This window comes from Manis javanica, chromosome 3, assembly GCF_040802235.1.
Source record: "Manis javanica isolate MJ-LG chromosome 3, MJ_LKY, whole genome shotgun sequence".
Taxonomy (NCBI): Eukaryota; Metazoa; Chordata; class Mammalia; order Pholidota; family Manidae; genus Manis; species Manis javanica.
In genome coordinates, this window is record NC_133158.1 from 185,858,274 (window position 1) to 185,878,094 (window position 19,821).

At 34.7% G+C, this 19,821-nt stretch overlaps 1 protein-coding gene across 4 annotated transcripts in view; it reads left to right on the top strand.

The window, feature by feature from the left end:
* Positions 1-19,821, top strand: part of FSTL5 (follistatin like 5) — an 813,978-nt gene that overhangs the window by 422,001 nt on the left and 372,156 nt on the right. The window lies entirely within an intron of this gene.

The window sequence follows — 19,821 nt, forward strand, 5'->3', positions numbered from 1 at the left end:
CCCAAAGGCCCTACCTCCTAATTCCATCACATTGAGCGTAAGATTTCAGCATATGAATCTTGGCAGGTCACAAACTTTAAGACCACAGCAATCATGAAGAGAACTGGACTAATCTTACCAAATAAAAGATACAGAATGTCATATTTTTAAAATGCATTATACAAGATTAAGGTGTATGCAGTACTACCTTGAAGATAATTAAACAATTTAGGGAAGATTTAGTAACTAAGGCTGTCAGATAAAATGCAGTGCAATGTTTGGGAATACTTATGCCAAACAATTACTCATTATTCATCTGATATTTTAATTTAACTGGCAGTCCTGCATTTTATGTTCTAAACCTGGCAACTCTAGAAATAATTGAAGTGCTTATTTACTGCACTCTTTTAATCATTTTATTCTTCCTCTTTTAAAAGTAGATGTTAAGGTATTCAATAAATATTTAGTAAGCAAATAGGTGTTAGCACTGAGCTAAATAGTGGAAATGCAAACATACATATTGTGTACAAAATATGTGGTGTGCATGTGTGGGTATATGTGTGTGTGGGTGATAATTGTAGGTATAGTGTCTTCAATAAGATTGTCAATAAGTTTACCAGATTCCAGTAACAAAATGTAAATGATACATACAGTAAGAGAATAGAGAAAACTATGAACTCTTTTGTATGTGTATTTGATTTATTTTATGACAATTTATTGAAATTTAATTCTGTATAAAACCCATATCAAGAACCTGTGGATGATACAAAAATGAATCACAAATGGTCATTAACATTAGCAGATCATAGCCCAAAAGAGGGGGAGGAAAGATGTTTAAAAAAATTAAAGGTAAATGAGAGAAAGAGAGAGAAAGTACATGTAATTCAGACAAAGCACCATAGAAATTTAAAGGAAGAAACAAACACAGGCCCCAGCTAGGGCCTGTGTGTTTCTGACCTCAAAATACCAAAATACTGCTGAGGTTGCCCCTAAGCTGGACATTAAAAGAGGATGGGACTAGGAATGCAATACATTCATAAAAGTATATTTGCTTTCAGCTCCACTAATTTAACTCAGATTTACAAGTGCTCCAGTATACACAAACCTTAGCAAGCCCTGAATGCTCAAGGCATTTTTTGGTTTCATGATTGACTGGGCCGGTGTGGGTGAAGCGGCAATTAAGGCATCACGGGCTGGACTTACCACCTGAACTAATGTCAAGTCTCTGTTTTTTCTCTTTATGGGGATATGATTTTAGCCTACTTTATTTCAACTCTGAAACCATGGTTCATCACCTTGCTTGCACATATGAATCACCTGGAGCACTTTTTAAACATACGGTTGCACAGGCTCCATCACAGATCAATTAAATCAGACTCCCAGAGAAAGAGGCCCGAGCATCACTTGTTTTAATGCTCCTTGGGAGGCTATAATGTGAAACACGTTAAGAACGACTGTTTCTGAGATTCCTGTTTTCTCATTTAAAGCAACTTCAAGCTGTGCCAACTCTCTTTGGAGTCTGAATTACCTATTTCGTCAACATTTTCTTACCATCCTCACTGGGTAAATGATAGGTCTTTCTTATATTCATCAATTACTATAGTATCCAAATTCATCCTGATTATATTTAACAAAATGCTTTCACCTTAAATAATTGCTTCAATTAAATAAATGTCTAGTCCACTATCTGATTGTAGTAGAGAAAAATCAGTGATATACAGATATATATTTCCTGGAATATATGTGAAATAGCAGCCCTCCTTCACTCTGACACTCCCTTGAGTTTACATAAAATATTAATTTCTCTCACCTTATCTGAATTGCATTTATATGGCAACTGCTAAAGGAACTTATAAATTGAGATTTAAAAGAATGCTGCTCTTGAATTCAGCATTAAATAAGTCTATATCTACATATTTTTTTCTGACTCCCAAAAACTCTATTTTTTTTCAAGTGGCCAAAAACAAAATTCAGGATGATGTTAATGAATTTCATACTGATATCTCTCCATGTTATACCATTATTCTGTAGATCAAGGGTCAACAAACTGTGGCTCACAGCCAGCTCTTATAAATAAAGTTTTATTGGAACACAGCCATGACCACTTACTGCCCTTTGCCCCACAACAGTGGTGACAGAGGAATATGGGACAGAAAGCCTAAAATAGTTACTTTTTAGCCCTTTGCAGAAAAAATTTGCCCAAACCTGCTATGGATTGATTTTTTTTTAAGTCTATTCTTTAAAATAGCTCGAGATTACTAATTCCTTAAATTACTCTTTGACAATTCCTTCTAATAAGCATAGGAAGAAAAATAAGTTATTTATGAAACAAGTCTATTCCTCAGTGTGAAATTATCTTTCTCTTCCTTTTCTTTTTCTTCACCACCTTTCCTCTGTTCCCTCTCTCTGGGTTTTTTAATTTGTTTTTGCCTTCTATGGTGGAATTTTCCTATCTTCCATGGACTATTTAGAGCTCTACTTCCTTGGACTTTTAAAATGATTGCCATCTTTTCACAAACCAAGTCTAAGTTTTTTTTTGCTTCCTTGGGACCAAGTCTGAGAAAGATCATCTAAGGATAATTTGAATGTCTTTAAAATAGAAATTCAGATCATGCCTCTCACATAGCTTTCTATTTAGTCTCTAAAACTGACAGAATTCCAAAATGTGGACCTGTGCTAAGGACCTGGTCCTGAATCAAGTACTGGGTCCTGAATCAAACAAAATCATGTCTGTTTTTTAGTTTCCAAATTCTGATAAAGACAGGAATCAAGCAGTGACATCAGGTGTACTGTCTCCAGAATGTTAGCACAAAATGTGTGCCAAGAATGAGAAAAATGTGAAATATGAATAGACCACCTTAAGTAGGAATATTGTTGGGGGAGCATTGTGTATTTTCCTCAGTCCTTGTCCCTGCCCCGACAAAGAATTGAAGGGCAGAGACACAGTAGTGAAGCACAGTAAAAGCTTTATGTAAACTTACTTAAAGAGAGAAAAATTACAGGCTACGTCAGCAAGGAGAGACGCCCTGAAAGGTTGAGGAGAGAAAGGTTAAGATTAAAAGGTGCAGGTGACCTCAGAGAGAGGAGTGCCCCAAAAGGTTGGGAGTTTCTCCTTTTAAGGATTCTTCAGGAATGCAACTAAGGACTGGAGGTGCAGACTTGTTAATTGGTCTTTAAATGTTTAGAAGTAACTTGGCACAAGGAACTTCCCACTCTGATTTCTCCCTGGGATACTGGTGTCCTGGTCTGAGAGCATATCAAACAAGACTGCCTGCTCAGCCCTCAAGGTGGGCTGAGTTATTCTCTGTTTGCTAAAGAGTAAGTAAGTAAAGAAGCTTACTTCTTAACTTACTGGGTATTAAAATGCAAACTTATTTTTAAGATGGAATCCTTCCTGCCTTTTACTATGCTCATAAGGCTGGGCCTGCATGCTAAATTAGTTGCCTAGTTTACAAACTACTTGATTAGGTTTAACGGAGGAAAAAAACAGCATATAGGTAAAGTTAAAAAATAAGCTGGGCTTGCATGATTAACACAGTAAAGACATGGGCTATGCTGAGGTACCCTCCTTTATCTGGGGAATATTCACATTTCAAGCCAAGTTACTCCTGGCTTTGTGAGCTTTAACTGATTAACTCATTAATTCTGGGTCTTTTTTTAGTGGGCTTTCTTGACCTTATTCTCTTTCCACCCACTCATATCTATTTTCCTGCCTAACAATACTGTTGGCTAATAGTGACACCATTTCTTTTTTTTTGTTGAAGTATAGTTGATACACAATATTACACTGGTTTCAAGTATACAACACAGTGGTTCAACAGTTACCCACATTATTAAAACCTCACCTCAACTAGTACAGTTACTATCCAACTAGGAAAAAGTAATACGTAAGATGGCATAAAAAATTAGATGTTTGCTTAAGAAAAGGTCCTTGTTTGGATTTATAATAGAAAGCTTACTAAAGTAAAATATAATACGATGCCCGCTACTAAATGATAAAGGTAAGGCTGCCATCAGTTGCCCACTACATACATGTACTCCAGCAGGGCAGTGGGTGGGGCTGAGATGCAGCCTGCACTTCACTTTTCCAGCTATGCGATCTCGAGTAGGGGATGTTCACCAAGTGCTTTTTCCTATGAAGGCAATTCCTGCTTGCAGAGCTTTGTACCCAGAGTTGTGTCTACTCAGAGGGGCACCTTTCATAATTTACAAGAAGATGCAATAAATTCTAAGGGACCCTGTTAAAAGTAAACAGTAATTTCAAAATACCTTTTGAATCTAACTAATCAAAATTTTGTGTCTTCAGGAAATAATAGATCCTGATATTTTTGCTTACTCTATGACCTTATAAAAATCCTTATGTTTTAACATAAAGCCATCATAGAGAAGAGATATTATTTTCTCCTTGAAAGGATGTTGCTATGATTAAAAATAGTAAAATATCTACCTAAAGTACATTGTAGTACAAGCATAGGCTATTTACTTTAGAAAGGTGAGGAGTAAATTCAGTTAGTGAGTTCTGTCTTTTACAAGCCTATTTTGTGCAGTAATAAAGAATGGAAAAATTAAAAGTGAAAGGTGTTATCTAAGTTATTTACAACATCTCTGCTATTTATATATTTTCTTATGGCATTCTGTGTACAATTTCCTGGAGGTATATTCAAATCTACCACCAATATTCACTTATGTATGATATTATATATATCATTATGATTGCTCTGGATATGTGATATTTTAAATCATTTATATATATATATATCATATGTGAATATATATTCACTTATATCCAAAACAATCATAAGTACTTTAAGCCAACATTAAGCCTTTTTTCCTTCCTCTAAGAAAAAAGAACCATATATTTGGAGTGTTAAAAGATAATTTTTAAATGGTAAAATTTTGACTCTCATACAGATATAAATTAACACATTAAACCTTTAATTAATTTATTATTTATGAGGAAACTTGAAAGATGTTATAATCAGTCAAAGAAATCAAAGTGCCACACATTTATTGGTGTAAACAGTTGTGGAAATTAACTTACAAATAGTCATGAATTTGACTTTTTCCACAAAATGGGGGTGAAAAATCGATTGAATCTTTTCCATTGAGAATTCACTTGCAAGCCCATAGACAGGAATTATTTTTCATTGTAACTGCTATCCACTATTTACAGGGTAGTTAACTACTTCAAAGACAATGAAAATCTAAAGTCAGATAACCTAGGAAGGCATGTTGTAAGTAATGAATAATTTTCTATTGGAAATGCCCAATAATTTCTTTGCTTATTCCAAATGTACTTACAGTACAATAGACTAGAACTTGGTACATGGCCTAAACAGCATTCAAAGGGTAAAACTGAAAAACTTTAGATATAAATTGTATAAGCTACTGTCATTATTTTAATTATGGAGCCAAGATGAAATAAATTTCAATGCAGAAAATAAATTATTACTAAACCATTATATCTTTTACATTAGATATATATGAACACAGATATAGACTGATGAATATTAATGTATGTTATTTTCAAAAAGAGGGTGGATTTTCTTTCAACTGCTCCTAACAACCAGTTAAATAAAAAAATTAATAAAAATTTAAAGTATATGTAAAAGCAAAATCTTTTTTCTCTTTTCTCTTTCCTTAGAACAAGAAAGCCAATTTAATTGTTTTAAAATTAATTTATTAAATAATTCTGCAATTCATTTGTAAAAATGAATGGCTCAAAAACAAGAGGATTGTTATTTATTTTCACCTGAAAACATACATGAAAAGGACAACTATTTAAATAATTAACTTATGCTGTTTATTCATAATGTGAAAATTAGGAATTATACATCTATTGACTAGAAATTTCACACATTTTAATGAATTTTTTTCTCATGTAAACATTCAAAACTCATATGGTTTCAGCTATAACAAAACTAACTTGAAAAATGTTTATTTCATTGTATAAATTTATCTTGATTATTATTGATAAAGCAAACTACATATACTTTATTTCTGAACAAAATTTAATTCCGTGTCAGAGGAATATATCTCTTTTATGTACACATTCAAACACATTCTTGCATATGGTGAAAATCAAAATATCAGCTGGATTTCACAGGAAACTTAGATTTCAGAGACAGGGGAACATCTGTTTTTCTTATAATTTTCCTCTATATTTGCTCACTGTCTCATAAGCTCAGTTTCTAATGATGGCATACACAGTCTACACCTACTCTATAAACCCAACAAACTATAAATATATATATATATATATATAGATATAGATATATAGATATATACAACCACCTCAAGACTGAGCCTATATAAAAGTATCTGTCATAAAACAGCAACAAAGCTATGATTATTATTGTGATACTTACTGTGTGATGTTATTTAAATATTTACATTTGACTACAATTAAATGTGTTTGCAAAGAATATCTTGATGTCAAATTTGATAAGATATAAAAACATAGTGATGCCTATTCAGTATTATTATTAGTTAACCTTTTATTTGGCAAAAAAAGGAATGAATAAGTCATATAGAATATAATAGAAGTAGGAAAAACAGAAGAAATCCTATTGACTATCACTTTTGTGTTTTTCTATGATATATGAAACAAAAGGTAGCTGAGATATTAGAAGACAAGGCATATAAGAACTCTTCACTGAGTAAGATATTTAGTGACCAGACATACTGGATTAAAGATAGAGGCATGACAGGTGAGGCAGAGAACTCCTCCCAAAACTATATATAATATGAAAATATAGTTAATACAATGAACCTAAAAGAACAATAGGAAAGAAGGCAGTGCCAGACTGCATACACCTGGAGAAGAGAGCAGATCTCACTAAATAGGACACCAGTGCTGCTCCCCTGTGACCCCCAACATCACTCCAGGAGCTGAGCAGTTCCATACACTAGAGCTTCTGGGCACTAGATGGCACCACATACAAATATGAAATCTCAAAGGAACCTGGTTCAAACCAAAATGTCACAAACACCAGAAAAAGGGCCAAGTGAAACTGAACTCACCTATCGTCCTGAAAGAGAGCTCAAAATAAAAATCACAAACATGCTCATGGAGGTACAGAAAAATATTCAAGAACTCAGGGATGAATTTAGGACAAATATTCAATCATTAAGATAATTCCGTATCTGCAATGAAACATACAATGGAGGGATTTAAAAGCAGATGAGATGTAGCAGAAGAGAGAGTAAAAGGAATAGAAATTAGAGAAGAGGAATACAAAGACACTGAGGCACAAAGATATAAAAGGATCTCTAGGAATGAAAGAATATAGAGAGAACTGTGTGACCAATCCAAACGGAACAATATTCACATTATAGGGGTACCAGAAGAAGAAGAGAGAGAAAAAGAGATAGAAAGTGTCTTTGAGGAGGTAATTACTGAAATCTTCCCTATTCTGGAAAAAGAGATAGTCTCTCAGGCCAGAGGTACACAGATCACTCAATGCAAGTGACCCAAGGAAGACAACACCAACACATATAATAATTAAAATGGCAAAGATCAAGGATAAGGACAGACTTTTAAATGCAGCTGTAGAGAAAATAAAGATCACATACAAAGGAAAATCCATTAGGCTATCATCAGACTTCTCAACAGAAACCTTGCAGGCAAGAAAGTAGTGGCATGACGCATCTAATGCAATGAAGCACAAGGGCCTCAAACCAAGAATATTCAATCTAGCAAGATTATCATTTAAATTTGAAGAAGGGATTTAACAGTTCTCAGATAACAAAAGCTGAGAGAATTTATCTCCCACAAACCACCTCTACAGTGTATTTTGGAGGGATTGCTATAGATGGAAGTGTTCATAAGGCTAAGTAGATGTTAATCAAGGGATAAGAAAGAGTACAGAATATACCCAATATATAAAAAATGGAGGAGGAAGCAAAGGAGGAAAAGAAAAGAACCTTTAGGTTGTGTTTGTAATAGCATACTAATGAGTTAAATTACGCTGTTAGATAGTAAGGGAATTATGCTTGAAAATTTGATAATCAAAAATCTAAAGCATGCAATGGCAAGAAGTACAAACCTATCAATAATCATACTAAATAGAAATGGCCTGAATGCACCAATAAAAAGATATAGAGCCACTGAATGGATAAAAAAACAAGACCCATCTACATGCTACCTACAAGAGACTCACTTCAAACCAAAAGGCATATACAGACTGAAAGTAAAGGGATGGAGAAAGATATTTCATGCCACTAATAGGGAGAAAAAAGCAGGAGTTGCAGTACTTGTATCAGACAACACAGACCTGACAATGAAGAAAGTAACATGAGACAAACAGGACATCACATAATGATAAGGGGTCAGTCCAACAAGAGGGTACAACTCTTATAAATATCTATGCTCCCAACACAAGATCACCTACATATGTGAAACAAATACTAACATAATTAAAGGGAGAAATAGAATGCAATGCATTCATTTTAGGAGAATTCAATACACGACTCAGTCCACAGGACAGATGAACCAGACACAAAATAAGTAATGAGACAGAGGCACTGAACAATGTATTAGAACAGATGGACCTAACAGACATCTACAGAATGCTGCATCTAAAAGCAACAGGATACACATTCTTATCAAGTGCACACATGGAATATTTTCAAGAATATATCATATACTAGGCCACAAAAGGAGCCTCAATAAATTAAAAAATAAAATTGAAATTGGACCAACTAGCTTCTCAGACCACAAAGGTATGAAACAAGAAATAAATTACACAAAGAAAAAAAAGGCCACAAACACATGGAAGCTCAATAACATACTCCTAAATATTCAATGGGTTAATGAACAAATAAAAACAGAGAACAAGGAATATATGGAGACAAATGACAACAATAATTCAACACCACAAAATTCTGAGGGATGCAGTGAAGACCATGATAAGAGGGAAATACATTGCAATACAGGCCTACCTCAGAAAAGAAAAACAATCTCATATGATCAGGCTAAATGCACAATTAAAGAAATTAGAGAAAGAAGAACAAATGAGGCCCAGAGTCAGTAGAAGGAGGGACATAATAAACATTAGAGAATAAATAAATAAAATTGAGAAAAATAAAACAATAGAAAGAATCAATAAAAGCAGGTGCTGGTTCTTTGAGTAAATAAGCAAAACAGATAAACCCCTAGTCAGACTTATCAAGAAAAAAATAGTGTGTAGACACATAAACAGAATTAGAAATGAGAAAGGAAAAATCACTACAGACACCACAGAAATACAAAGAATTATTAGAGAATGCTATGAAAAATTATATGCTAACAAACTGGATAACCTATAAGAAATGGACAGCTTTTTAGAAAAATACAACCTTCCAAGGCTGACCCAGGAAGAAACAAAAAATCTGAATAAACCAATTACCAGCAAGGAAACTGAATTGGTAATTCAAAACTACATAAAAACAAAACCCAGGACAAGATGGTTTCACTGCAGAATTTTATCAAACATTTACTGAAGATGTAACACCCATCCTCCTTAAAGTCTGTCAAAAAATAAATAGGAGGGAATACTCCCAAACTCATCCTATGAAGCCAGTATCACTCTAATACCAAAACCAGGCAAAGACACCACAAAAAAAGAAATTTACAGATGAATATCCCTGATGAACTTAGATACAAAAATACTCAACAAAATATTAGCAAACCAAATTCAAAAATACATCAAAAAGATCATCCATCATGATCAAGTATGAATTATTTCAGGGATGCAAGGATGGTACAACATTCAAAATCCATCAACATCATCCACTACATCAACAAAAACAAGGACACAAACCACATGATCATCTCCATAGATGCCGAAAAAACATTCGACAAAATTCAATATCCATTCATGATAAAAACTCTCAACAAAATGGGTATAGAGGAGAACTACCTCAACATAATAAAGGCCATATATGACAAACCCACAGCCAACATCATACTTAACAGTGAAAAGTTGAAAGATTTTCTTTAAGATGAGGAAAAACACAAGGATTTCCACCCTCCCCACTTTTATTTGACATAGTACTGGAGGTCCTAGCCATGGCAATCAGACAACACAAAGAAATAAAAGGCCTCCAGACAGGCAAGGAAGAAGTTAAACTGTTCCTGTTTGCAGATGACATGATATTGTACATAAAAAATCCTAAAGACTCCACTCCAAAGCTACTGGATATAATATATGAATTCAGCAAAGTTGAAGGAAAGAAAATTACTACACAAAAATTTGCTGCATTCCTATAAACTAATGATGAACTAGCAGAAAGGGAAATCAGGAAAACAATCCCATTCACAATTGCATCAAAAAGAATAAAATACCTAGGAATAAACCTAATTAAGTAAGTTAAAGACCTATACTCTGAAAACTACAAGACACTCTTAGGGGAAATACCAATATATGGAAACATCCTGTGCTCATGGACAGGAAGATTTAATACTCTCAAAATGGCCATCCAGCCTAAAGCAATCTACAGATTCAATGCAATCCCTATCAAAATACCAACAGTATTCTTCATTGATCTAGAGCAAATCATTCTAAAATTTATATGGAACCGCAAAAGACCCCGAATAGCCAAAGTAATTCTGAAAGGAAGAATAAAGCAGGGGGGATCTCGCTTCCCAACTTCAAGCTCTACTACAAAGCCACAGTAATCAAGACAATTTGGTACTGGCATGAGAACAGACCCATAGACCAATGGAATAGACTACAGAGTTCAGATATAATCCCCAGCATATATGGTCAATTAATATATGATAAAGTTGCAATGGATATACAATGGGGAAATGACAGCCTCTTCAACAACTGGTCTTGGCACAAATGGACAGCTACATGCAAGTGAATGAAACTGGATTATTGGGTAACCCCGTGCACAAAAATAAACTCAAAATGGATCAAAGACCTGAATGAAGCCATGAAACCATAAAATTCCTTGAAGAAAACATCAGTAAAAATCTCTTGAATATAAACATTAGCAACTTTTTCCTGAATGCATCTCCTCGTGCAAGAGAAACAAAATAAAAAATGAACAAATGGAACTATACCAAGGTAAAAAGCTTCTGTACAACAAAGGACACCATCAGCAGAACAAAAGCATCCTATAGTATGGGAGAATATATTTGTAAATGACATATCTGACAAGGGGTTAACAGCCAAAATATGTAAAGAACTCACATGCCTCAACGCTCAAAAAACAAATATCCCTATTAAAAAATGGGCAGGGGATATGAAAAGACACTTCAAAGATATTCAGATAGCCAACAGGCACATGAAAAGATCCTCCACATCACTAATTATCAGGGAAATGCAAATTAAAACCACAATGAGATATCACCTCACACTAGTTGAGATGAACAGCATTGAAAAGAATAGCATCAATAAATGTTGGCAAGGATGTGGAGAAAGGGGAATCCTCCTGCAGTGTTGGTGGGAATGTAAACTAGTTCAACCATTTTGGAAAACAATATTGAGGTTCCTCAAAAAGCTAAAATTAGAAATTCCATTTGACCAGGGAATTCTACTTCTAGGAATTTACCCAAAGAAAACAAGTTCTCTTATTCAAAAAGACATATCTGCCCCCATATTTATCACAGCACTCTTTACAATAACCAAGATAGGGAAGCAACATAAATGTCCATCAGTAAATGAATGGATAAAGAATTGGTACATATATACAATGGAATACTATTCATCCATAAGAAAGAAACAAATCCTACCATTTGCAACAACATGGATAAAGCTAGAAAGTATTATGCTCAGTGAAACAAATCAGACAGAGAAAGACAAATACCAAAAGATTTCCCTCATTTGTGGAGTGTAACAGCGAAGCAAAACTGAAGGAACAAAACAGCAGCGGACTCACAGACTCCGGGAAGGGACCAGCAGTTACCAAAGGGGAGTGGTGGGGAGGACAGGTGGGAGGGAGGGAGAAGGGGATTGAGGGGTATTATGTTTGGTACATATGGTGTAGGGGGTCAAGGGGAAGACAGTATAGCTCAGAGAAGACAAATAGGACTCTGTGGCATCTTACTACACTGATGGACAGTGACTGCAAAGGGGGGCTCTATAATAATCGTGAATGAAATAACCACATTGTTTTTCTGTGAAACCTTCATACAAGTGTATATCAATGATATCTTAATAAAAAAAAGATATTTATTGACCAGAAAAAGACATCTGATTATGCCCATAACTAGGAATTTTTAACACCAAACTGGCCAAAGGACACAAGAGCTCATGGATAAACTTCAGGAATAAGTTAACTCAACCTCAACTTTCTACTATGTATGAATTTGACACTAAATTCTTGAGAAAGAATATTATATATCTGTAAGAGTACATTTCTGGGTTTATTCCACACCAAGGCACTATGCTTAATGGCTGATCAATCTACATTTCCCATGTAGAAGTATTATAATTTTCCTCTGTGGTTATGGTTTATCAAGTTTGCCTGGTAATTGTATCACCATTTAATTTGTTGTTTTTTTGAAGTTATGTTGTTAGGCTCATACAAAATCATGATGTTTAGATAGGCTTGATAAGTTATTCATGTCATTATTATATAGAGTCTCTAATTATTGTTAGGGAAATTAAATATCCTACCAATCAAAAGACCTCTCTGTGATAATATAGAACAGAGAAAAAAAACATGATTTATTATTGAGTATATATATCACATTGCATGCATCTAGGCAGTCATTAGAAGAGTATAAATGCTTGAGAGACTGAAACATATTTGTAGGACATAGAAGAAACAAAAATTAAGTCTTCTCTATCTTCTCAACAGACAGATGTTCCTTGTGAGTTCTATATACATCCTGAGAAACTTCTGCATTCATTTCTTCATGAATGAGCTTACAATTCTAGGGTTAGAGGTTTTTCAAACTTGCATATAAAGTCAAGCACCAACCTATTATTAGGCTTATTATGTTTTCAAGGATATGTTATGATAATTGTACTTACTTCATGGGGTAATTTTAAAGATTAAATGAGTTATCTGTAAAATAGAGCAGTGCCAGCAAACAGTAATTGCTGTGTAAATATTGGATTAGAAACCATTATATGCCTATGGATTCACAGATAGCAATAACGTATCTTCTATAACATTAATACAAATAATAAAATTTACATTGAAAACCACATATTTATGTGATGTGATACATTCACTGAACAAGATTATTCAGTGTTCATGTGTACTAAGAGACATGCTCTTAATGGACTTGCATGAGTATTAGTTTTGAATGTAATGGATTCAGTGATAGCTGTTTTTGTGATGTGGTTAAGTTTTTAAATGATTTTGGTCAAATTCTTTATATATATCTTTACTCCTACATGTACTATAAATCCAAGTAACATAAAATCAGTAACCTCTACAAAACACAGATTGCCACAATAAGGCAATACACATCCACATTTTAACAGCAATCATAGGATTGTAAGAAGATGGAAGACTTCACAAATCATGCACAAAATATTTATAGATATGTTGCCAGAAAAAAATGATTAATTTGAAAAACCTTAATTAACAAATTGTTTAACAGCATTAGCTTTACATATATGTAAGAGGTATACCTTTTCTTGTGAAGCATATTATGTTTTCTTTATCTTTTCTATAATGATAATGACTTAAAAGACTTTTAAAGTTATGTTATTAGGATCATACAAAATCATGATGTTTAGATAATAAATACTATAGGGTTTATTTATTTTGGGTAAGGTGAATTTACATTTTTCATTTAGGTTCCTAAGCATTCTAAATGATCAGTTTCCTCATTGTATTGTCCTCTGCTTCATCTTGTTTTCTGTAAGCATCCTCTACACCTTTACTTCATAATACATGTTTGTGTTTGTGAGGATGATAAAAGAGGGTAGTAATAGTGACAGCTAACCTGAGCACTTGTTCCAAAGTGTGCCACCTTTTGGAAATATAGTTGGAGACAGAGCATAGGGTGCCTAATCTTGCCAATCATGATACTTTAATTCATCTTCTCTCAAGGCTAAGAGAGCAAATTGACCTGGATACTAGAGAACATTTATAGAAATTCAAGTACGTATTCACATTTGCCAAACCGGAAAATCAGTCCTTTTTTCAAACTGCTTTTGTAGATGTGTATACTACATTACTAACAACATGATATACAATTGTCAAAATTTGTATCATAAGTAGCAAAGTGGAGAATGGATATTTAACTCTCAATACTTTCCTTTTATTTCCAGTAAGATTATAACCCAAAATTAATGTGTAACTGTGTCTGTTGAATTGTATTTTTCATCATTTTCCTTTATTCAAAATGCTTATGAAGATCTTAAATTAAGCTGTAGCTCCAGCAGTAAGGGTGTTCTAGGACCAGAGCAAATCCCCCCACGAATCTGCTAAAACCAAAGTAAGTCAAGGGAAAGGACAGATTGGGAAAAAAGAATTTATTTATCACAGTTGCTAGCGCGGCCCCTGTCCATCCACCTCCTCTGGCTGCTGCACACATGCTCCTTCCCCACCTGCCCCTTCTGGGAGGAACGCCCTGGATGGGTCCCCAGTGACTGGCAAACACGAGACAAATTACATACCAGGAAAATGGAGGGGAGAAGAGAATAGCTTTTTCTCTCCGCCCCTTGCCAGGGATTGACCAGAGGCTTTAAAACATCAATTGATTGTAAATGGACTTAAGGCTAGGTGGGAGATTTTGGAAATTCTGCCATTTATCCCACATAAGTCAAATCATGTGCAGAGAGTGGGGATGAGGTAAAGGATCAAGTGTCATCTGTAAAATATAGTCAATTACTTATTAACTCTAAAATTCCCTTTAAAACAATAAGATGCCACTATGTATCTATTGGAATGGTGAAAATCCAAAAGACTAATAACAACAAATGCTGTTAAGTATGTGTGGCAAAAATAACTCCATATAGTTCCAGTGGGAATGAAAAATGGAACCACTTTGAAGGATAGTTTTGTAGTTTCTTATAAAACTAAATACTCCAAAGTGCCACCTTTGTAATATTCTACATGAATTTTTTGTATTACTGTAGTACATGTTTTAATAAGAACATTTAACTACTTAAAATGCTCATGCAACATAAAAGAATCTTACCATACAATCCAGTAAATATGCTCCTTGTTATTTATCCAGAGAAGTTTACAGTTTAAGTCCACACAAATACCTGAACATGGATCTTTATAGCAGTTTTTTTCATAACTGCCAAATCTTGGAGACAATGAAGATGTCTTTCAATAGGTGAATGGACAAATAAACTGTGGTATGTTCAGACAATGGAATACTATTCAGGGCTAAAAAAATGAGCTACCTGGACACTGAGAAGTGACTAGTAGTTGCGAAGGGAGAGGAGCTGGGCATGTGGGGTCAAGGATGAAGGGGATAAAAATGGGCACAATATTCACAATCACGATATAAGTTGGTCATGGGGATGGTAGTACACCATGGAGAATATAGTCAGTGATTCTGCAACATTTTACTATGTTGATAGATAGTAACCACACTAGAAGGGGAGAGGATTTAACAGTATGGGTAACTATTGAACCACTGTGTTGTATATTTGAAACCAACATAAGATTGTTTATCAATGAAACTTTAATATAAAAAATAATAAAAGTACAGAGAAAATGTTAGTTCATTAAAAAAATAAATAAATGAGCTACCAAGCCATGAAAAAAAATCCCTGAAAAACATGAAAGGACATTAAGCTGCCCTTCGAGTGACTCTGAGTCGAGTCAGCAGAGGCCCAGTGTCACGGCCTCATGGGGAGAAGATGGTGTAGATACCACCAAACAGCAGCCTCATTTGTCTTGTTCTCAACGTCTAGAAAAGGAGACTCCTCTTTGGTCTCCCAGACAGGGAGTGAATACAGGAAATAATTTTTTTTCTTTCCCTTAGCTACAGCAGTCTAATACTCCCTGTTAAGTTTTGAGAAAGGAATCCTATCAAAGTGAGCAGACACAAACGTTTCTTGCCTTCCTGCCTAAAATTATTCCTGGCAGGGCCAAGATTTCTAAACATCAATTGATATTTATTTCTAAATATCTATTCTTCTTCATTAGTTTCTGTCACATTGAAATTAATTAAAAGCATAGTAAACATGTAATGTTTCCAAAGTTCACTTTGTTTTTACTTCTTAACCCATTGTAACATGGATTCTGCTCCATTTATTCACTAAAATTTTCCTTTAAAGAAACCGATGACTTCAATTTAAGGAATCTGAAGGGCATGTTTCATTGTTTGCCTTACTTTTATTGAGAAATATGTGACATTGTATCATACTCTTTCTTGAAAACTTTTTCCTGTTAGCTTCCTCTTTAGTGCTTGCTTCTCACTTTTTTTTTTCCTTTGTGAGTTCCTAACCTGTAATTTAAACCGTGGTGATATTGCCTGCAGTAATATTATTTTATCTCTCACTTTACAAATAATACTTGGGTAGATTTACTGAATCCACATATAAGTCAATTTTAAAACAATTCTTAAGATAAGAGAAGTCGAAAACAAAGGATCAAAGACATATTGTCTAGTGAAAAAACCATTCCACCCCTTTCTAGTTCTGTAACTTTGAACAACTTACTAAATCTCTGTGTCTTAGTTCCTTATTTGTAAAATGGTGATAATAATATTGTCTTTCTTCTTGGATTGTTATGAAGGTTAAATGATTTAATATGTATAAAGTTCCTAGCACATACAAAGACTCACTACAGATAATCTATTATTATTAACAGATGTGCCTACTTACTACTAAAAATATCTCTGACAGATCTTTGTTAAATCTACTAATACTATAAAGTTTTACATAACTGTTTATTTATTGTTCATTTCCATAGATTATGAATGCCTTAACTGCAGTGCTTGTTATTAAAATTTTTCTTTGGATTGATAGCAATCTCCTCAATGCCTGGATTTATGAGAAAATTTGCAGTTTGGGAAACGAAAGTATTAACAAAGAGCATTATTATGATCATATTACCTGATTAGATCAGAGTTAGAGTGTAACAACCTAACAACATTCTTCTTAATATTAAATATTAGTTAAAAGATTTTCAGTACTTTAATCCTCTTCTCATCTGCCTCTCACATTCTGATTTACTCATGGTCTGTGGTCTAGTCCCCCAGACTCCACTCCCCTTTCTATCCATCAAATGAAAGGAGGTACAGATTCAAGGTGAAATCCAGAAATCCCAGGTAGGCATGTTGGAATGGTCTATTATCCTTTTCCCATTCTTTTCTCACATATTTTTCTCTCTTCCTGATGCACATACACAAGTACACACACATATTAGAAGGCTCCTTTTAAGCCACTTTCATAGACACTAAAATTGCTACCTATCTCTCTGAATTTGATTACTTCACTCTAATGTCAGTGATTTCTCTGCTATTATGAAAACATAGTCTTATTATTATTCTCTACTGAGAAAAGAATAACACAAAATTGACTTAATCTGCAGCACAAAGTTTACCTTTTGTTATAAAAAAGAGGTTCTTGACAGGATTGCTAAACACTAAAATTGCTGAACAGCAGTAGTCATTTCACTTGTCTTTGAAAAATAAGATAGTCTTTCATCTCTATAGATGAGATTGTTTTCCATCTTGTCTTGAAAGAGAATGAGACTTCAAATACTGTTTTCCAACCCCATGCCTTTCAAAATTATATTCAAAAATCTTTAAAAATCTTCTTTTAAATTTGTAGATTCTGTCAAAGCCTGTTACAATTGACCACGATTATAAAGTTAGTTTTTCCCTAAGAATACGTTCTAAAAGTTTATAGCTAATATGTACTTTCCACCTAAAATTTACATCATGCCTTGTGTTTTCTGTAGTGTATTTTTTATCACATTTGGTATCAGTAGAATGCATTTTATTTTAATGCACTATTTATAAAGGTGTTACAATGGGGCCATTGTAAGAAAAACCCTTTGTAAATATATCTAATAAGATATTAGAGCCATTGCAGTTATTTTTTAAGACATTAAGCCAAACAATTACTTTCATTCATTATGATGTTCCCGGTATTGTGTTATTTAATGGGGTGCTAAAAAAACTGCAATGAATTGTTAGTTCGGTAAGCTTACACTTTAGTTGTGGAGATGAAATCTGCAAAGTCAGAACTTCAGAATACGAGATGTAAACATATCTTATATGTTTATATATATATTCATAATATATATGAATATATATATATATATATATAAACAGTGAGTGCTCAAAAATGACAGATAAATGAATATCAATAAAATAAGTAAAGACTTTTAGAAGAATACAAATATGAGCCTGGCATCATTAAAAATAGAATTAAGGAAAAAATGTAAATACACCCACACACCCACACACACAATTTCTCAAAACATATCCAAATATAAGTACTTCCCATTAAAAATATGCTATCCTATTTTGGAATCAGATATGTATGAGTTTAAGTGCAAAATCCAGCACAATTTCACCTTTTGCCTGGGGTAAGTTATTTCTTTTCCCTTGCACCTCATATTCAAAACCTGTGAAACTATTAATTTTAGGAATGTTTGGTGATACTTACAATGAAGGTAATGTATTGGAATGCCAGAGCCAACTAGAACTATCATGTTTGTCTATGTCTCTCATGAAACACTGACTTTGAAATAGAGAAAAGACATCAAATATATTATTAGTTTTGATGCAAATGAAAATCTTCTATCCTACCATGAAAACAGCCAATTCTTTTTTCCTGGTGCAAAGTTGTAAAGTATGTAAATAGAAACATAAAAATTATGTATAAAATATGTTATCTGGAAAGGAGAGCCAAGATGGCGGCATGAGTAGAGCAGCGGAAATCGCCTCCCAAAACCACATATATTTTTGAAAATACAACAAAGAAAACTCTTCCTAAAAGAGAGACCAGAAGACACAGGACAACAGCCATACTATTTCCACACCTGCGAGAACCCAGCACCTCACGAAGGGGGTAAGATACAACCCCCAGTCCGGCGGGACCCGAGCACCCCACACTCCCACTCCCGGTGGGAGGAGAGGAGTTGGAGTGGGGAGGGAGAGGAAGCCCAGGACTACTAAGAACCCAGCCCCAGCCATCCAGACCAGAGCACAGACACAGTGCATTCATGAGGCGCTGGAAATTAGGGAAAAAGGACAGTAAGACCTGTGAGCAGGTCTCTGCAGATGTAGCACCCGGGACAAAGAAAAGCAAATGCTTTTTGGAAGTCTTAAAGGGACAGTGACCACACAGCTGGACGGAAGCATCCTGGGTCACTTAGTCCAGCAACAAGGAATCTGGGGATCTCTGGGCACTCTAACTCCCTGGGCAGCAGGGAGCACGGAGGCCCCTTACGGAGATAAATAGCCTCCCAGCCATTCCCCCTCCAACATGGCTTCACCATATCGGAACAGAACCCCGAGGCAGGCAATGCCCACAGCAAGAGAGGAGATAAATTCCATAGCAGCCCGGCAGGAATCAGAAGCCCTGTCTGCACACAGCTGCCTAGCACAAGCCACTAGAGGTTGCTGTTCTCCCAGGAGAGGAAGGCCACAAACCAAAAAGAAGGGAAGTTCTTCCAGCCATCACTAGTGCCAGCTCTGCAAACTATCTCTATCACCATGAAAAGGCAAAATTACAGGCAGACCAAGATCACAGAGTCAACACCAGAGAAGGAGACAGACCTAACCAGTCTTCCTGAAAAAGAATTCAAAATAAAAATCATAAACATGCTGACGGAGATGCAGAGAAATATAAAAGAGCTAAGGGATGAAGTCCAGAGGGAGATTACAGATGTCAGGAAGGAGATCACAGAAGTGAAACCAACTCTGGAAGGATTTATAAGCAGAATGGATAAGATGCAAGAGGCCATTGATGG